Source organism: Pteropus medius, unplaced genomic scaffold (genome assembly GCF_902729225.1).
Source record: "Pteropus medius unplaced genomic scaffold, Ma_sr-lr_union100, whole genome shotgun sequence".
Lineage (NCBI taxonomy): Eukaryota > Metazoa > Chordata > Mammalia > Chiroptera > Pteropodidae > Pteropus > Pteropus medius.
This window is the reverse complement of record NW_024342471.1, coordinates 19,527,792-19,548,648: the sequence shown is the minus strand read 5'-3', so window position 1 is coordinate 19,548,648 and position 20,857 is coordinate 19,527,792. Positions and strand designations below refer to the sequence as shown.

At 51.1% G+C, this 20,857-nt stretch overlaps 1 protein-coding gene and 1 non-coding gene across 3 annotated transcripts in view; one reads left to right on the top strand and one right to left on the bottom strand.

Moving 5' to 3' along the window:
* RIPOR3 (RIPOR family member 3) overlaps positions 1-20,857 on the top strand; it is a 62,187-nt gene that overhangs the window by 2,350 nt on the left and 38,980 nt on the right. The gene's annotated exons all lie outside the window — the stretch shown is intronic.
* Positions 5,760-5,878, bottom strand: LOC120604217 (5S ribosomal RNA). Its single transcript, XR_005653268.1, has one exon. It is a non-coding gene; the product is annotated as a 5S ribosomal RNA (ribosomal RNA).

The window sequence follows — 20,857 nt, the reverse complement described above, 5'->3', positions numbered from 1 at the left end:
ATGTAACCCAGATGTCTGCTGGTTACAGAGTCCTCGCCTACTTGTCACCTAAAGGCAAACACCCCTCAGCGTCCTCCGGTTCTTGCTCCAAAGTGGTGTCTCACGTGTGTTCCAAAGGGGTGTCTCACACGGGCTCACCAACTGATCTCTGGTCTTATTTGTTGTCCCCTCCTGCATCTGCCCCCAAGGCCACCTAGAGAAGCTTCACCATTGTCACTGCCCATCCCAGCACTCCTAAAGCTCCCAGCTTTTAGCACCCGAGCTGGTTTGGGTTCTGGGTGGAGGTGGAGGGAATGACTTCCTCCCCAACCTGTGACATTCCTGTCGTGTGGTCCCTACACAGTAGAGTGCTGGGGCCAGCTTGTACCGGCTCACAAAAGTCAATTGACAGCTTTTCAGGAATTTGGTGAACTGGTTGCTAAATAGAACTATTAATAAAAATTAACCTTCATAAACATATATTTAAATTATATTAAAAACAAAGGTAATACCCTCTCAAAACTCTCACGTTCCGTTTTTTAAACTACATTTTACTACTATTCATGCTCTTGAATTATTTACATCCATGGTAGCTGCCTGGTGGAAACGCTGTATAACGGTATGCTGTTGCAGGTCTCCACGATTTCATTTTGAGTGACTGTCAAGTCGGCGTCGGACACATTGAAAGTGTTTACACTTTGGGAATTGGCGAACAGTATGACTCAGGACTTGCCTTAGTCTTTTGTCCAGTGTCTGGATTTGAGAAACTGAGGAAGAAAAAGTCAATGATGCAGATTAAGTGTGTTCTCTCTCTAGCACCAGAAATCAAGGAAGTTGCTCGTTTTGTTGACAAAGGAGTGAAGTTCCGACACGCTCTTGGTTTTATCACTTTTGCCTTCCTCCTTAAGGTAAAAGAAAGTATCGACTAGCACTCCCGAAGAACTACGGTTGCTCAGCAGTTGTCACTGTAGGTTGATGACAGATACAAGAATTAGGGGCAAAAATCAATGAAAACGTTCTGTGTGAATCAGTTGATATGAAATATACATCTGTATGTATATGTATATGTGCATGCACATGTACATGCATATATTTGTATATACACATGCATGCACGTGTGCACGTGCACACATACATACACACACACACACACACACACACACACACACTTTCTCCTGGAGACCTGGTTGGTAAACCTTTACCAGCATACCACTGGTCCTACAGCGGATGTGCTTGTGCCCAGGGTCACAGAAGTCCTGTCATGGACCATCCCCAGCCCTCATCCAGAGGGATTCAAACTCCAGGCACTGGCTTTGGACACAGTTCCCTCAGCTTCCTCCTCTCTGCTAACACAAACCGGCAGCCAAACTCCTCTCTCCGCCCTATGTGTCGGAAAGAATGCAGAGGCCGGGTGGGGTGGAAGGTGCTGTCTGCACCAGCGTTTCTGGTGTCCCATCCGAGGCAACATCCTGCTCAATTCCATCCCATTACAGGTCTCGCTCCTGACATCCTGGGTTTTCACGCATGGCACACGATTCCCTCATACAAGCGGCATCTTGGAACAAGTAAAAGGAACGGCTAAGCCAAAACTATAGGCAAGTTAAGACAACTTTCTATTTTTAGAAACATTAGAAGCCAGGTGGGCCCTTTCCAGTTCTTCCAAGCCAGCAAGCACGAGAGGAAAATTTTTCTCTTCCCCAAGTTCCGCCTCCTTTACAGTCCAGACCACGGAGGGGGCCCAGGTGGGGACACTGGCTAAGCGAAGTTCACCACAACGCCAGGAGAGCAATTTTAAACAGAACTAAAAACAGGATCTGTTATTATTTTATTTCGCATGGTAGGAAGGGCAATCCTGAGTGTGAATGTCACTGGCTCCCGCTCCAGGTGACCACTGCTGAGTTAGGGGTGCCTGTTCTCTAAGACCATTCATTCGCTCTTATTCATAATTTTAGTTTTCAAAACGGCGATCATTTTCCATTCTAGTCCGCATCTTCCTTTTTTCCTTTGATGATATATCCTGGATGTTTTCCTTGTTAGCCCTCGAAGACCAAAACTGTTCCTTTCAATGCCTGCATGACAAAGACCCAGGAGGCTGTAAGAAGGCTTCCCTTTTGATAACCGACTCTCTACTTTCTAACCAGGTCTCAAACTTCCTTGACCCCAAAACACACGAGTAGAGTCCAGCTGCTTCCACTTTCTACTAACACGAAATTCCGTTGGCCCTACCCTCAACAGGTGTCTGGAAGCTGACTGCTTCCCGTCACCTCCACTGCCACCGCCCTGGTCCAGGTGGCCATCATCTCTCTCTGGTCTATTGCAAGTGCCTCCCTGTCTGTTCTCCACTTGCAGCAGGTGGGGTCTTGTTAAAAAGAAATTAGGCTCTGTCCCTCCCCTGCTCAGGAAACGCCACCCCCCTCCCCCCGCCACCCCATCTTGGCTCCCACCTCACCCAGAGTAACAGAGAAAGCCTTCCCTACCCACAAAGCCCTGCAGGACCTGGACCTCGCCGCCTCGCTGTACTTCCTGTTCTCAGCCGTACGAGACATCGTTCTGCCTCAGGCCCTTTCCACTTGCCTCTGTCTGGGACTCTTGTTTGCCAGATCTCATGTGGCCCACTCCTTAGCACTGATCATCATCCAACATACTACATGTTCTTCTTTTCTTAAATGTCCCCTACTAAACTGGGAGTTTTCTGAGGGCAGGGATTTTTTTTTTTTTCGCCTGTTTTGTTCAGTGCTGTATCCCATAGTAGGCACTCAATAAATGCTAGTTGGCACATAGTAGGCACTTGACACATACTTGCGGAAATATTTGCTTTGTTACGTTGCCAAGGGTGACAAGACAGCCAGACTTTTTTGGGAGAATCCTGAATTAGAGTCACCAGGCACCTCTAGCCACACGCTACATTTCGTTTATGAATACCACATTTTAATAGTCTGTGCCAACTCACCAAGTGACCGTTCATTTGCATAGCAATGAGAGTCAGTGGAACTGCGTCATCGGCTGTGCCCGTCGGGTTCTGGGCCCTTCATGTGATCCCTGCATTCATCCCCTTGTGTGTCTCAGGGGGGCTTGGGAACAAGACTTCCTTCCTGACCCAGGTCCAGGGACTCAGGCGGATTATGGGAAATAGATTCTATTGTGGTCAGGTGGCTGTCACCATGTTGGCCTTGAATTGAACCCCCTGGCCCCACCCCAATGCTGCTGGCGGTCCTCCTCTGAGGGCCCTGTCCAGTGTCACCTTCCAAACTCAGCCCACGGGGGAAAAGGAGTGAGGGGAAGGAGGACCCTGCAGGTGCAAGCACGAGGAGGGGACGTGAGTGTTCCCTCCAAATGCACCACTGGACGCCCCCACCCACCAGGAACCAAACTGACCCTGGTTAAGAGCAGAGGGCGGGGCCTGAAGTCTTTTGCTCACTTACCCCGGGAGATGGGTCCATAGAGATCCCTGGTCCCCAGTCCAGGTCAGAGAGCTGTCCTCAAGACTTCAAGAATGGACCTCGGGTAGGACCGAATTAGTCTTCACTTTGTCATGACATATGGAAAGGGGCACCTGAATGGCCCCCTCTACCCTCCCATCTACATCTCACTATATCTGTTTATAAAATAAGAAAACACCCGAATACCCGCCACCCACCCGAGAACGAGCTCTCTGGCGGTTATTTATATCTGCTTATGTGCTGCTCTCACTATACTAGCTCCTATCTTGAATTTTGCGCTTATCCTCTCTCTGCACCCCGAAAATGGCAAGAGCTCTTTCGTCCAGAAGGCTCCTTAAATGTTTTTCTCGTGCCTTGTCGTTTCCGGTGGGGTTGTACGAATATTCCCGAAAGCTCTGGAACATGCTCGTGGGCATGCGCCTGCCAGGGCGATTCCCAGAGCCGACGAGGATGCACCCAAATTGTGTCTTAATCAGGGCACGGTGGCCCCCAAAGCCAACTGCTGTGTCTGCTGGGCAACAGGAAAGCCACGTCCACTCCAGGGTGGGCTGGTTTGGGCCGTTGACCTTCATGACCTTCTTCCTGAGTGGTGACCAGCACAGGCTGCCTTTGGCCTTGTCCACGAGAGGCTGACGGCCGCGCCCGGGCAGTCACACACGATGTGTCTGGAATATCTATTCTGAAGGGTAATTCCCAGGGATAAAGCATGTTTAGACTTTTTCAGGGGGAATAAAATTCCAGTTCTGTTGCCAATTAGTTCTGCTTGAGAATAGCTTTTCTCAACACCGACGCTCTGGCCGCTCGGCCTTGAGTTCTGTTGATTAGCTCAAAGTAGGGAAAAAAGTGATTTTTCTTTGCTTCCTCCACCCCTGAGAAACCCGGCTGTTGGTGATGAAAGGGGTCCTGTCGATCGTTTTGTTTTCCTTGTCATGACTCCAGGAAAGGCAATAAAAATAATCAGTGGGCCCCGCAGGTCGTAATTGACTGGAGAGAGAAATTGGCTACCACAGCCTCTGAGTTATCACAGTCTGTTTCAGTTGGGCCTGGTAAATGGCACCTGCTCCCCCAGGCCAGTGTGAGGTGGAAAGCATTCAAGGTTGTCTGCGTGGTTTTCTTCTTCCCCAGGTTCTGGGGTGCTCCTGGCCGGGGGGCCCTTGGCGAGATGCAGTGGCTGGGAGGCCCTGTGGCAGAGGGCTTCTTAGTGTGACTGATGTCCGCTGCCTGCACCGAATCCCACCTTCACCGTTTATAGCTGCGAGCCAGGGGCTCGATCTCTTGGTGCCTCAGTTTCCTCATTTTAAAGTGATGATCATGGTCCCTCCTCATGAGATTGATGTAAGGATTAAGTGGGTTAATACACTTGGAAAAGGCTCTGACCACGTGTAAAGTCCTTTGCAAATGTCAGCTTTTAGTATTTGCTCATGACCCTCCACCCTTCCTCCGCTGACACTTGAGTCATGGGTGGCTGTGCCAGAGTATCTTCACCCAGTCTCCTGTCGATGGACGTGTGATCGGTTCCATTCTTTTGTGACTGCAAATAGTGCTCTATTGAATACCCCATGGCTTGTGTGCCCAGCCCTCCCCTAAGGTATGTGAACCCCACGACAACTTGGCTCTGGACCTTTGTTCCTGGGGCCTGCAGAATGAGGAGAGGTGTGCGGGCGAAGGACCAGCCCTGGCCTGGCATGCAGACAGGCCCGTATGGCAGAGTGGGGGAGCGGGGGAGGCACGACAGATTCCTCCTGAGTCCCTTGGGGGAGTGAGGTCCTACAGTGTGTGGGCGGGGAGCCCTCCAGCTCCCAGGTTCCTTGCCTGGAGGTGGTCTGGAGAGAGGAAATCTGTGCCACACCTAGGTTCTGCCTATTCTTTGCCATCTTCTTCCTCCAGGAAGCCCTCTAGGATCTTTGCTCCAATATCCTTGTCTGTCTCTGCACGGATATAGCACCAGTGGTATCCAGCTACATTTTGGAAGCGGGGGGGCGGGTTGGTAACAAAACCTTAGCTGTGGAGTTAGGAAGGCCAGATTTCGGTCCTTGGACTGACTTCTTGACATACCACCAGCCAGGTCACCCTCTGAGCCTCTGCGTCCTCATCTGTATGAATAGGATACTGATAATGGTAACTTCTCAGGGAGGTTTCTCGGGATCCCAGCGATGTAACATGTATGAATCATTTGGCCCTGTGTCGGGCACGAGAAATCTAAGCTCATGTTAGGAATGTCACATCTGTGGGAGCGTCCTGGTTTCACCCGCTGCCCACTGGGCTGTGAGTTCTTATGGGCAGCAGTGTCTGCTCTGGAAGCAGAATTTATTTATTTGTGTTTATTTATTTATTTTTTTATGCCTACAGCACCTGGTCTTCCTAGGTGGTCTCCTATCCAAGTACTAACCAGGCCCGACCCTGCTTAGCTTCCGAGGTCAGACGGGATCGGGCTTGTTCAGGGTAGCATGGCCATAGACTGGAAGCAGAATTTAAAGGGTGTTCAACCCCACCATGTGGCCTTGGGCAAGTTACTCTCTCTGAACTGAGTTTTTTCTCAAAAATGGGAATACATATCTTGCAGGTCTGTTTTGAGAACTTAACAAGGCAAAGCACATAATGCTTTGGATCTAGCAAATGCTCTGTGGATGGTGGCTAGTGCCAATGTGGCTAATCATCGATGTCCACCATTGTAAATATCCTCCCAGAGCCTGGCCTGGTGTCGTGCATGCAGTTCGTGCTTGGTGAATACAAGTGGGTTGACCGCAAGGGCCAGTCTGCTTGTTACAGAGCAGGGTCTGGGGAGGCGCTGAGAGAGGGTCCCGGTTCTCATGTTGCTGACCCCTGAGGGAGAGGAGAGGACATCAGTCCTACGTGACCTGCGGCTGTCGTCTGCACCAGCTTAAAACTGTGAAGTGGTGGAGCGGGCTTTATCACCCCCAGTTTACAGATAAGAAAACTGGGGCCCAGAGAGGGGAGCCTTCCCCCTGCGCCCCACGGCAAGCACGAAGCCCAGCAGGAGCCGACCCACTCGTCCTGACTCTCAGGGCAGTGGTCTGCACCCTGACCCTCAGCCCGTGCAGGAAATGGGCCGCGGGGGCGGGATCCAGTGTCCCTCTGTGACTGGAATCCTTGCATATTTCTGACATTTTTTGCATCTTGGGACAAAGGGGGAAGGAACTCAGATGAACTGTTTGGTTTCCTGGTGGAAAAACACTCCTGACCCCCAGCTGAGGATCTTCGCTGCGGGGTTGCATCATGAGGGTGGTTTTGCCTATATTTTGCCACTGTTTAGTGGCAGCAATTGCAAAAACTCCAGATGAGGTCATTCCTTAGGAATTGTGCGAGGGGATCGAATGGGCCAGAGGGCTCCCTGCGCCACGGATGCTGGCCCACATCCCTGCCCAGTCGGCTGCTGGACTTGCCCAAACGAGTGAGCAAAAGAATGAGCAGGTATCCGCTGCCTTCACACGGCCTTCCGCGTGTCCTCCCCTCCTCTTATAAGGACACCAGTCATTGGATTCAGGGCCACTCTAGTCCAGGATGACCTCATCTTAACTAATTACATCTGCAAAGACTCTATGTGCAAAGAAGGTCACACACACTCTAAGACTCTGGAGAGACATGCACCTTTGGGGGACACTTCAAGTCACGACGCCACCTAACAAATATTGGCACGCTGCTCAGCTCCCTTCTTTTCTTCTCCCATTTAGCCCGCTGAGGTGGGTTCTGTGATTACCTCTGTTTGAGGCCCAGAGAGGTGAACCGCCTTGCCCAAGATCACACAGCCGGTAAAGAGCAAATCTGGAGTTCAAAGCCTTTCCTTTCTGACTCCAAAGCTGGCAAAAGGCTTCAGGACCCTCCGATCGCATCCCGAGGGCTTAGAGTCACCATATTTTCCATCTCAGTATCCCAGCCATCAGAGACATACTCTGTCATGGCCCACATCTCTCTCCAGATGCATCTGTCCCAAAGAGGCTATAAAAGATGAGAGAAAAGGAATCTTGTCTTCAGAGTGGCGAGCCTGAGGTTGTGTTGTACCCTGGTGCTCAGGCCGTCCTGTGGGTAGGAAGCTGCGTGGCCCCGTGTGTGTGTGAGTGTGTCGGAGGCACGCATTTCATCCCTGACACCTGCTAACATTTTAGGAGTCTTGACTTGAGGCTACAAAATGAAAAATGGTCCATTAAGGTGTGATTTATTTAACATCAAGACAATGCTATTACATGCTCGCAAAGTCACTCACTCTGTCACGTCTGTAAACCCTGACTTCTCGGGCCAGGGCTGGCCAAAGCCCTCACGGGATGACAGCAAGGAGCCAGAATGGGGCCTGACAGCGACACATGAGCGTGCTGCCACATGACATATGGCAGTTTACATTTAACACGCTCGGGTCGCGGCTGTGGAAGGCACTTGCTGTGGCTAATGGGGGACATGAGCGTTAGGAGCCTCTCGGCGCCATGAGCTCGGGGTCAGGAAGGAAGGGTTGTAGTTTTCAACAGCTGTGGCTTTGGAGCCAAGAAATAGTTGCTCTGTCAGCAGGGAGAGCTGGCTAGTGAGTGGGTTGGTGGCCTCTGGGGGATCAGGGGTTCCCGAAGGACAAAGCCAGCTTGCAGAGCCTTGCTGGGGGTGGTTGGCCAGTGGTAGGAGCCAGCCACATCACAGAGAGTGCTACCCTCAAAGCAGACTGCCTGGGTTCAAATCCTGCCTCCTCCACTGAACTGCAGGGCCCTGGCCAGCCTCTGTGTAAACTAGGAATTACGACATGACCCACATTGTAGCAGAGGTTTGCGGGGATTCCCTGAGCTGGTGGCACAGAGTGAGCGCTCATTTATGCTGACCGCTGTTGTCACGGTGGTGATAGGGTGTGCTGTTGGTGGTGTACTGAGAAAAGCCAAAGCTGGGATAAGAGAGAGCGGCACTAGGGTCTTCCAGCTGTGGGCCGCGGGCCGAGGGCCAGGCTCCTAACTTGCCCGATGCACATGTGGCAGGAGCCCACTCCTAGTCCCTGCCCCTCAGGGCAACTGAGAGACCAGTATCAGTGGTCGTCACCCGGCTTGGGCGGCCTGTGTGGCCAGCATCCAAGAAGCTGTGGGATCGAGTGGAGAGGACTCAGGAGGGGGCTTGGGGTCACCCCTGAACCTCTACCTGCTGCAGGTGAGTTGCCTGTGTGCTACCTACCAGTCTCCAGGTGTGTGAACATCACATTCTCCAGCTTAGGAGGAAAGGACAGATGATGGCCATGTGGCCCTGTGGCCCTGGACGAGATGGGGCACAGATGTGCGCCTCCATGGCAGTCAAACCTGGTTTGGAGGTGGGCAGCACAGTGAGTCCAGCTCAGGTTTGGGGATCACACAGCCTTGGTAAGGCCCCCAGGTCCTGTGATGCATGTCTCGGTCTACAGTCTGTTCTCCTGATGTGGTGTCTGACATGTTCCCATGTGAAGGCTGACATCTGACCCCTCCCCTTTTGTCCCTGTCACCCCCAGGACTGACTGCCCGGGAACTGCGGCCAGGCTGTGGTGCTCATGCTAGCTGGCAAGCGTCAGTTTCTGGAGCTATCAGGTGCTGCTGCTGTCAGCTCGTCTGTCTTCGTGGCGCCCAGCCCGGCCAGCTTTTAGGCAGCGGCAGCCCCATGGGGAACATAAGCCATGCAGAAGGGACAGCAGAAGCTAGTGCGAGGGTGACAAAGGACGCAGAGCGTCCTGGCAGCTCTGAGCACTGGTCCTTGGGAGCCCCAGGAGGAACTGGCTGGTGAAGCGGGGACGGAGGTGGGGCTGCACCTCGGTGAGCGACCGTCCGAGGGGTACGAGCGGGCGCTGGGCCTTGTGGCGGCTGGTCGGTGAGGGGCCCGGTTCATTCCCACTCGCCCTTCGGGTTTTCTTTCCCGATCCTGTGATTTTCTCACTGCTCCAACCCGTGCTCCCAGTCCTTCATTCATTCATGTTCTTGGTCCTCACAATGAAACTATCGAGTGGAGCAATGCGATTATCATGCCCCTCTGTAGATGAAGTTAAGTAACTGGTCCACGGGTGCCGAGTTACTGAGGGGCTGTGTCAGTTACCAGCGGCTGCATGACGCACGACCCCAAAACTTAGCAGCTTCAAACGACACATATTTATGATTTCAAGTTTCTGCGTGTTGGGAGTCTAGGTGTGGTTTGGCTGGGTCCTCTGCTTCAGGGTCTCTCACTTCAAGATGCCAGAGGGGCCCTGGTCATCTCGAGGTCCAGCTAGGGCAGGATACACTTCCAGGTTCCCTCAGTGGTGTGGACAGGATTTAGCTCCTTGTGGGTCCTTGGACTGAGGGCCTCACCCCTCTCTGGCTGTTGGCTGGAGGCCTCAGTTCCTGGCCACGTGGATCACTGCAGCATGGCAGCCTGCTGTGTCAAAGCGAACAGGTCGATAAGGTGCGTGTGTGTGTGGAGAGAGCTGAGTCACTGTCTTTTAAAACCTGATCTTGGGGATGACATTCTATCACTTTGGCCATATTCTATTCCTTAGAAGCAAGTCACTGAGTCCACTCAAACTTAAGAGGAGGTGGGCTCTCCAGGGACACGTCAGAAGCAGCCCACACAAGGGCTGAGCCAGGGTTTGAACCCAAATGGGTCTGAGGAAGCCAAGAATAGAATTCTTCCCAGTCCCGGAGAGTGGTCCCGGTCCGCTACCGCTCAGAATCAGATTTTTTTCCATGGATGTCCGCCGAGCACCTACTGCGTTTCAGACAGTGCTGAGAGCATGCGTGGTTCCCACGCACAGGGACATCCCTCTGGTGACTGACACAGGGCCGCCCACTTATTCTATCACATGCGTATGCAGAGAAAAATGTCTTTCCTTTATTTCCTGTAACTGATCTGGGCTTTCTCACAAATCTCAGTCCTAGAGCAGCAAGATTTAAAACACCAGATTTAGTGTAATCTGGCCAATTTAATCTGATCTGGTACGTTAGGCCTTTAGGTAACGCTCAGCTCAGCTTTCTCTCTGCTCCCGCCTCAGCCCCTCTCTAGGTGGCATCATCAGGGTCTGTGTGATGATGGTGGTGGGGACGAGGCAGAGTCTGCGGCCATGTCTGTTGCTCAGTCGATGCTTGCCTTCCTGGCATTTGTGCCTGCTGCTGGCGCCTGGAAGAGCTCGGCGCCTGGAACCCCGCCTGGCTCACTTTTCTCTACCTTGCTTCAGACACCCCTCATCTCCACTGCATCTGGCCCCCTGCCGAGGCGGTCACCACCAGCCCCTGCTGCAGTCAATCGGCCCTGCGGGGCACCCTGTGTAGCCAGGGAAAGCAGAATGTCAGAGCTTCCTTCCTTTCAACCTGCTGCATCTCCAGGGTCCCCACCCTAAATGGTGAGTGGTGGTCTCAGTGCAGCCTCCTCCTCCAGCCGATGGAGGGTCAGTGCAGACCCCGCCTTTGGAGCTGACTCAACTTATATTAAAAAAAAACACGCATAAATAGAAGCAGTGGACACGTAGAATGCCTGTTATACACCAAAGTCCATTCTAAGCAGCTCACGTATTAACATATTTAGCACTCAGGGCACATCTGTGAGGAAGTTCTCTCCGTTCCGGTTTACAGGTAGGGAGAGCGAGGCACAGAGAAGCCAATAACTTGCTCGCGGAGACACCGCTAGTAAGTGGCAGAGCTGGGATTTGAACCCAGGTGGCCCTGAGTCCATACTCTTCACCACCGCCCACCTACGTGGCCTGGTCCTACGTGAAGCAGCGTCCTCCCTTCTTCTACGCATGGGCTCCTTCTGCCCCAGAGAGCACCCCGGGGCTCACGGCTGGAGGGAGACCTTCTCTATTTGCTCAAGGGTTTGGGAAAGTTCTATGACTTCGCCACATTAACCGAGAGCTAAAGGACTCTTCTAAAAAGCGTCTTTCCACAGTGGTGGTTCTTAAGTCTACTGTCCCGTGAAAAATCTATTTGGATGCGGGGAGCTGCGTGTCGCCGCGGCCCTGCTGTGCATCCCTCCGTAGGAACGCAAACCTTCCCAGGCAGGTGGCTGTCTGAGGACCCCGGGGGAGGGCTGTTCACCCAGAAAGGCAAAGAGGAAGGTATGTCATATTTTTCAAACTATGACCTGTTACGAAAATGATCACACACCTAACGAGTCACAGTTGCGCTAACCGTGCCGACGGAGGTCCAAGCAGAGCAACGTGGGCGTGTGGCGATTGTCACAGTCTGGCCAGGGCACTATGACCAAGTCCCAGAGACTGGGTGGTCAGAGTCTCTGTCAACAGGCTCTGGGACCCGGGTGGAGGCCCAGCCTCAGTTTCCCCACCTGGGGAAGAAAGAGATCAATCTGTCCTCAGAAAGGATGAAGCAGGCAGTTCTCCAGAGCCGGACCCAGCATGCTGAATAGGCCGAGTCTCAAAAGAGGACGAGTCTCTAAGGAGGACGAGTCAGACCCCTCACAGCGGAATGATGCAGAGGTTTGAGGGCGTCCCAGACACCCTTCTCACTCTCTCTCCTCCACCCTCTCTCCTCCACCCTCCTTCCTTCCCGCCCCTCTAAGCCCGTCGAAATGAGAATAACATGAATACTACCAGGATAACCACCATGTACTAGGTCGGGGGCGGCGAAAGCATCGCAGCATCGAATTCTCAGAACCAGCCCTGCACACCGGGTATCGTGATTATCCCCCTTTTACAGAAAGGGAAACGGAGGCTCAGAGAGGTTAAGCTACTTGTCCACGAGGACACAGCGAGAATGAGGCAAGCTAGGATTTGTCCCCAGGTCTGTTTGTCTCCACAGCCTTCACTGTCTTCCCATGGCTGCCGTGCCGCTCGGGTTCCTGGGTGGGGACAGAGAAGAATGTGCCCTCCAAAAAAGACTTCAGAAGCCAGACTCCTGCAGTGCCCAGAGCTGTTAGTTCTGTGTCATGGTCCAGGCCCTCCCCTCAGCATGGAGCCAGAGGCCCGTAAGCTGAGGGTGCGTTAAGAACTTAAAGTAGAAACCCAATTTCGAAGTGTTCTGGGACAAGGCAAGGACGTTTCCTCTGGGACAGGGTGGAGGTTCCAGCCCATTTGACTGCAGGACATGGGTGTGCAGGGGCGTTTGCTTTGCTGGGCGACGGTTAATATTCCCTCCCGATGGTATCTACACATCATGCCAACGTTTTTAAACAAACTTTAACCAAACCAGATTCAGCACCCCAAGAAGCTAAGGAGAAAGCATTCATGAAAACTTCGTTTTGGCGGGAATAGAGGGATATTCCAGACAAATTGCCCCCCTTTTGACTCTACTCATCCAAAGCAGAGGCCTTCCTATCACAGAGACCCCAAGAAACTGGTGTCCTTTCTCTGCATTCCAAGCCTCTCGTCTTGGCTAGATCGAAGAAAACAAAACAAAGCCCCAGATGTTCTCACGATCATATTAGCCAAATCCTTCTTTGGTCCCCATTCTGGGTCTGACTGGCGAAAAGAAAGTATCTGTGTGTATTAGGACTCTTTGAGTTACAAGTGACAAAACCCTGATTCATACTGGCCTAAGTGAAAAAGAAAAGAAAAGAAAAAAACATGTATAGGCTCACAGAATTTAAAAGTCTAGGACTGGGTTTAGCTTCGAATGTGGCTGGATCCGGTGGGGTAGCTGGGGGTGGGGGGGTCTTAGGGATGATTCAGTGACCAGGCCTGGAGGGGATTGCCTCGTCTGAACCAGTCACAGGGGTGTGGGATGTGGTGATCTGTATGGGCCTCAATGGTGTGCGCTGAAAAGTGGTAAGAGTCACTTACCATGAGACTTCTGGGGTGATCTTAAAAAAAAAAAGGTCAAATCAAAAGAGAGATCTCAAGTTTTGTTTGGTCCAATGAGATCTTAAGACGCTGAGCCATTTCAAGCTTTGAAGACGTGTACAGAGCATCTGGGTTGGGTGGCAAATACAAGATGCCCAGCAAAACGTTCCTCCCCCTCATCCAATTCACCGCGGACTGTCCATCAATGACGGCACCCTCTCCTAGCGAGCCCAAATAGCCTCAGGATCCACCTCAACGCTGCGCCGCCGGAAGCAACCCATATCTACCCATCAGTGTTAGAACGTGAGCCAAATCTATTCGCAATTTCTGTTCTAAGCCGATGGAGATTCGGAAGCCAAACCCCTGAGAGCTGGCGTGATCGGCCCAGCGTCTGCAGGATCTCAGAGACCAAATCCTCCCAACCCTCGGCCAGCTTGCTTTCCTGTGGGATTCTGCTTGGTTTGACCCTTGAGAGGTCTGTCCCTCAGTGGAGGTTTCCACTCCAGACAGCTGCTGCCCATGGGAAAAAAAGTAGATTTGAGGTCAGAGGAAAGCCAGAAACTCAGCCGCTAACCCAGCTCTTGCTCAGAGTGTCGCCAGAGTGGCTACCGCAGACACAGAGGCAAGATGACGCACGGGGGGCCCACCAGCCAAACCATTTGTCCATCCGCTGAGATGTCAGGGGGCTTTGGGTGCCTTACCTTAAAATACAATAAAACCCGGTAATGTGCTCTACCAAATATGCATTCTCATGTGGGGGTGGCGATGCTGAAGTGATTCCCTTCCGGGGGTGGGGGTCAGGGCTGACTCGGAGGGGCGAGCGGATGGCTGGCAAGCAGCCTAAGGAAGCCAGGAAGCAGAGCTTTAGTCTCTTCGTAGTTATCATTCTCCCAGCTCGATCAGGAGGGAAATAGGCACCAGAGACCAGCTGTCTGGCTGTAGGACAGCACAGAAGGTGTCCTGGACCTCGAGGATCCTGTCGTTTCGGTGGCTGCCATTGAGCTCGCCACGTGCCTCTCACAAAGTGAAGGGCTTTGCGTGCATTATCGTAATTCGAATTCTCAAGACAATCCTCTGAAGTAGATGCAATCGTTTCATTCCCTGTGAACGGAGGCTTCGAGAGGTGGGGCGGGGCTGCCCGTGGCCACACTCGAGCACGGGCAGAGCCGGGCCCCAGTCCGGGCTGCCTGCCCCCGGTTCCGCCTGAGCCGCACGCACGGGCTGGCAGACACAGTGGAGAACAGGGCAGGGTCTGTGAGTCACTTAAGAAGTGTTGAGCACGTTGCTCCCAGCAGCGGCTCTGAGCAAGGTGCCGGGTGACATCGGAGAAGCACGGGGCGGCCCCCAGGAAGGAGGGGGCATGCGCTTGGGAACACATCACCATGGAGGCGGCAGAATACGAGGAACTGTCGTGACTCTCAACTGAGCTCACGGCTCACAAACAGGTGCAGTCAACACTTTGAAAACTGGTCTGGCACAGACCCCCCCTTCTCTCCTCGCCATCGTACAGGTGAGAACACTGAGGCTCAGAAAGGAGCCTTGACTTACCCCAAGTCACACGGCCTGTGAGCGAGGGACCGGGACTGGCATCTGTGTCTCGGTTCCGGTTCTGCTGACTCCCCTGCGGGCCCCTGAGAAATGGCAGGAACTGAATGGTGGAAGGCTCAGTGCTGGGGCGTCCGAGAGGAGGGTCCTGGGTGGACCCTAGATGGAGAAACGCTTAGGGATGCCGGGCCTGGATGCCTATAGGCTCAGGGGTGGGGGTGGCATTGCAACCATTGTGGCGGCACCTGGACGTCCACCACTCAGACTCAAACCCAGGCCCGGTACCTGGCTCTTAACGAGCACTCGATTTCACAGATGTGGCCAATTATTGCTCATTTATTTCCTTTTGGAAATTTACTTTTAATTCTTCTTGGCTTTCCCCTTCTTCAGGGGATCTGGTTCTACTCAAGGCAGCCCCGTCTGAGGACAAAAGCAGATGCTCCCAGGTAGGCCAGACACACCCACGCCTCCGGTGGGTCTGGCAGAGGCTGGAGGGAGAGTCAAGCTGGCGGCTAATCCTTTTCTCATCAACAGTCGGCTCCTCGCGGCCTCCGAGGGATGTCTGGAGGGGCTGCTGATTGCAGAGCCAGCTGGAAGGGAAACGTGAGGGCATTTGTGGCCACGGCGAAGGCCTGCAGCTGGCAGAGCTTCCCTGCAGTGTATTGGAAAAGCTGGCACACTTGGAGCTCATCAGACTCAGGTTCAAATCCCAGAGCCTCCGCTCACGGCTAAGCCTCTTCGCCTTGAGGAGACTCGGTTTACCCCCAGCGGTGCCCTCAGCCCTGGGTCACTCACTGCCTGTTGAGTGAATGCTGTTCGTCCCCATCGTCAGCTAAACTCTCTGTGGACAACAGCTGTGCTACAAGGGCCCAGGGAAAACGGAAGACATATTTCTGCCCCAGTGGCAGCCTGCCCCATCTCTCCCAGGCTCCTGACCTGCCCTTCCGCCTCAGGAGTTCCTAGCTTCACCCTTTGTCCAACCTCCAGTGAGATTCTGATAACAGCGGTTCTGAGGCAGAGCAGGGGTCACTGTGAGGACAGCGTGTTCCTGCAGCAAACTCCTAAGCTCCAAGTGCCTCAGACCTGGACAGGGGGACTTGTCACTGGGATGCATGGGGACACTGCTCTGAATCCTAAACTCTCCCACAGGGCTTCTGCCTGCTTTGGTGTGGTCTGTTTGGGTTCTGGGGATTGTAAATCTAACAATTTCAGGTAAAAAAGGGATGCATTGGAAGGTTATAGAGATGTTTCTCACACCAAAACCCAGACAATCTAATAAAACGACTTTGAAAAGTCCAGTGATAGGATAGATTTCAGATGAAGTTTGTCCCAGACACTTAACCTTATCACTGGGGTACAGAGTGCCACGGTACCTGCCCCTCTTCCATGTACATCTGTGTGCTGTGCCCCCAAAATGGCCATTCCAACTCCAAAAATCTATGACCCTTCAGCTCAAGTATCTGCACCAACTGGAATGTCCTTCTGTGTCTCTTGATTTGCATCCCCAAGGGAGGGACTCTGACGTCCAGGTTCATCCTTTGCAGCCAAGCCCCAGAAGTTATATGTTTCTGACCAGTAAATGGATGGTCTCTCCTGGGTCCAGCATCCAGGGCTTGTTCCATCACCAGTGGCCAGACCACGAGGGTCATGTGTCCACTCTGCCTCTGTGGGGGCAGCATGTCTGAGAAGGGGTCATGGACCAGTCAGCCATCCGAATACCTTCCCAGAGAAGTGGGGACCTCAGCCTGTGAGTCCCCAAACACCTTGCAATGCCTCCCTGGCCTGGACCCTACCTAAAGAATCCTGTCTTGTTCTTAATTAGTAACTTTAGGAAAATTTTAAGTTTGGGTCAGGTTAGAATTCTTTGCCTAGTTATTTCCCAAGGCTCTGTTTTCTGGTTCATCCAGGAAGAGAAATTCAGACTTGGGTTTAGGAAATGTGCCCCCGAGAAATCAGTCAACAACCACATGTGTTCGCCATCCGCCTGGGATCGTTCTCAGATGGCCTGCGAACAGGCAGCAGGACTATTTCTCCAAACAAGCTCTGCATTATTTTATTACTTTCATACCAGGAAAAAGGTTTGATCTTCAAAACAATGTACCCACGTCATTGATTAGGCTGGAAGAACTTGTTTGGCCATATTTAGAACCCACAAGAAGATTAGAGAATAAATTTAGAACTAAACTGTGAACTTTGGGGGCCAGCAGCTTCGTTTGGCGCTGTATACTTGCCAGCTCTATGTGCTACCCCGAGTTTGGTTGAATTTTCCCTCTGACGCCTGTGTCTACGCCCGTCTCTACTATTTATAAGCTGTGTGACTCCGGGGATGTGTTTAACCTCTCTGAGCAGTAGTTTTATCATCTTTTAAAAAAGGGAGGAGGGTAATAATAACATCTACTCCAAAGGATGTCATGAAGATTAAGATTTTTTTTTTATTGTGGTAAAATATACATAATATTAAATTTACCATTTTAACCACTCAAAAATATACAGTTTTGTGTGTTTGAGTCTGTTCACACTGTTGCGCAATCATCGCCACCATCCATCTCCAGGAGATTTTCATCTCCCCCACTAAAACTCTGTGCTCATTAAACACTAACTCCCACCGCCCCCGACCCCCCAGCCCCTGCCAGCCAACATTCTAATTTCTGTCTCTATGGATTTGACTATTGTAGGCACCTCATGTAAGAGGAGCCATATAATATTTGTCCTTTTGCGACTGGTTTATTTCACTCAGCATGATATCTTCAAGGTTCATCCATCTTATAGCATGTGTCAGAATTTCTTTCTATTTTAAGGCTGAATAATATTCCATTGTATGCGTATACTATACTTTGTTTCCCCATCCATCTGTCAGTGACACTTTGGTGGCTTCTACCTTTTGGCTTTTATGCATTATGCTGCTGTGAACATGGGTGTATGAATGTCTGTTCCAGCCCCTGCTTTCACTTCTTACCCAGAAGTGTGATGAAGATATTTTACAGAGAGCCCTAAGCCCATGCTTGGCATGTAGTAAACACTCAATGAACTGTAGCTAATAAAAGCAGTATTAGAAGAATAGTGAGTGAAAATTTAAAAAATGCAAATTAAAGAGTGAGATGATGTTTTTGCCTGTTGAATTACCAATAGCTAAAAGGTAATAAAATAATCCTCAACAGTGAGATGGAGTCTCTCATACAAACCCCTGGGTAATCTTTCTGGAAAGCAACTCACAGTGCTAAATATGATATATTGAGGGTCTTGAAAGTGTTCATACCATTTGACTCAATAATTCCACTTCTGAGAATTCATCGCAAAGACAGAATGTCGAATGCAGACCGAGAAGTGAGTCTAGAGAAGCTTGTCACAGCGATCTTTGTAATAGTGTGGAAGCAACCTTTATTTCTATCCATAGGGAATAGTTAAAAAAATAATGTCGGTGAAGCCCTGGAATAGGATATTTTGCAGTTATTAAAAATGCTTCTGAGAATAGTGAAATGGGAACGTGTATATGCTACACTGTTAAATGAAGAAGAAGGAATGAAAATTGTATATCTTTATCCTATAAAAATAGGTACCATTTACTGAGCATTTACTATGGTGCCAGAAACTCTGCTAAGCTCTGTAGGTACTTTCCCTCATTTACAACTCCTGAAGACCCAAAGAGGTAGATCCTGTTATTACTCCATTTCACAGACGAGGAAACAGGGGTTCCAAGGGGTGATGTGAGTCAAGATCACATGGCCAACAAATGGCGAAGCTGGAATTCAAACCCTGCGGCTCCAAAGAGTAGAAAAGGAATGAAAAGAACTGTGCGCTAACAGCTAATTATGGCTCCTTGGAAGAAGTAGCTTAGGAGTGAGCTTTTTTTCTTCCTCCTACTTGTCTGTATTTTCTTTTTCCCAAACCAGGGGGAAAAAAAGCACATATTAAATAAAAGGGGAAGGAAAGATAATTGCCTCTTGCAGGCATCTTTGTGGCTGTGTCTTCTGGCTGATTGTTTAATAATCGTGGACACACACATACACACGCACACACACGCACACACACGCACACACACGAGGCCCTTGCTTGGGACAGGAGAGGAGACAAAAACCAGCAGTAGCCAGAACTCTGCTAGATCGATACAGACTGTTACAGGCGCAGCTTTCCAAAAAGCACAGTGCAGTGAAATAAATATTTTTCCTGTGAGAAGAGGCTTAAGTCGGCAATCTTAACAACCCCCCGATTCATTCCAGATCCACGCCGAGTGGCTGGCGTCAGTGTGCCCATCTTGATGTACTTAGGGTCACTTAGTGACTACAGTGTGCCTGTGTGTCTGACTGGCTCTCCCACTCGGCAGTGAGCCAGGGGTGCCGAGCAGGATGAGAAGGAAGAGTTTGTCCCCGGGGAATACTCTCCCTGCAGCTCCAGCTCCCCACAAATTCTTGGGGTTCCCTAACTTTCTTTTGCTGGTAAACCATCGTTATTTAATCTAAACTGGAGACCTGAGAATTCAACCTCTTGGCAAAGGCTCTGTTCTTTTAGTCCTGGAGACAATCCGCAGGAAGAATTTAGAATCGGGGACTTCGAAAACATATACACACGAGGTCTGGGTTATCTCAAAAATTGGGAGCGTCACTCTCCAGGCGAAAATTCATTGAATGATGAATTCATTCATTCATTTGCTCACTCAACAATTGTTTTTTGGGGCCACCTCTTAAATGTAAGATTTGGTACAAAGCTAGTGTAAGCTAGAACAAAGCTGCTGGAGATACACGATTCATTCATTCATTCATTCATTCATTCATTCAGGAGATATTTACTGAATGCCTCCCAGGTGCACTCTGTGAGGGTGCTGGGTCTTTAGCAGTAAACCACTTCTTAGAGCTTGCATTCCAGCTCTGGTGACAGACTGGGAAATGGGAGCAGGGGTGTCCCACATACTTGAGGGGCCAGGAGAGGTCTCACGAGGGGGTGATATTTAAATCATAACCCGCAGGAGATGCAGGGAGATGATTTAGGAAGTGCAGGCATTAAACGAGTGACTCCCAGATCACGTAACTCCCTTTTCAATTACCTTTTGCTTGTGATGATGCCAATGGGAAAGTCCGTTTGTTCTTAATATGTCTTCAGTGCCTCGCTGAGGCCCACTCATCTCCCCCTTGAAAGCACAGAGGCTTCGCAGGCAGCCGTGCCTACCTGCACTTGACCATGGTCTTGTGTTCAGCGTGACTATTTTGCAGTTCCTGTTTACGTTATCGATGGCAAATGACGCTGGCTCTTTGTTTACGACCAATAGTCGAGTGTCCTTTTAAAATACACTTATTCTCTGAAAAGCGAGTTGATTTCAATAGTGTTAAGGAACTTAGGATGCAGCTGGTACTCGAAGACAGGTAAAATCGTGAAGGCGCCAAATGAATGAAATTTGGGACACACTAATAAGACGTCAGTGACCCTTCGGCAGTTGCTTGGGGCCCAGCTCAGCAGATGGAAGCTCTCGGTGTGAGTCATCGGCCTGCCCTCAGTGCCTGCTTGTAAGCTCCGGCCCTGCTGGGGACGGGAAAGGTGCTCAGAGGAGATGCTGCGGAGGGCTCTGGACCTGCCGAGAAAGGTCATGCAGGGCACTTCAGGCGGAGGGAACGGGGGCAGCCGGGGCCGAGGGCAGAGACAGATGCGGAAAATCAGCCCTGCGGTGTGTACATCAGGGAGCAGAGCTGCTGGAGGAGCGGACCCTCGAGAGACCACCCCGACTTTATACTCTTCCAGAGACGAATTCTGAAACTTCTGCTTATGAGGAGCTCCTTCCCTGCATTTTCTCCTGTGAGCTCAGCAGACACATGTGGCAGTACTGTGGTTATGGTCCCATCATACAGAGGAGGCACCGGGGGACTCAGAGCACGCCATCCGTGCAAGATCAAGCAGCTAGTGGGTACCGGTCCAAACTTTTTAAAAAATCTACTTAAAAAAATTGAGCTATATATAACTCATATAAGAAAAAATTCATCCTTTACAAGGATGCGATTCAGTGGTTTTTGGCATATTCCCAAAGTTGAGCAACCATCATCACCATCTAATTCCAGAACATTTTCATCAGCCCCCAAAGAAACCCTGTACCCATTAGCAGTCACTTCCATGCTCCTCTGCTCCTAGCCCCGGGCCACCATGAATCTACTTCCTGTCTCTGTGGATTCGCCCGTCCTGGACTTTCGTATAAATGGAATCA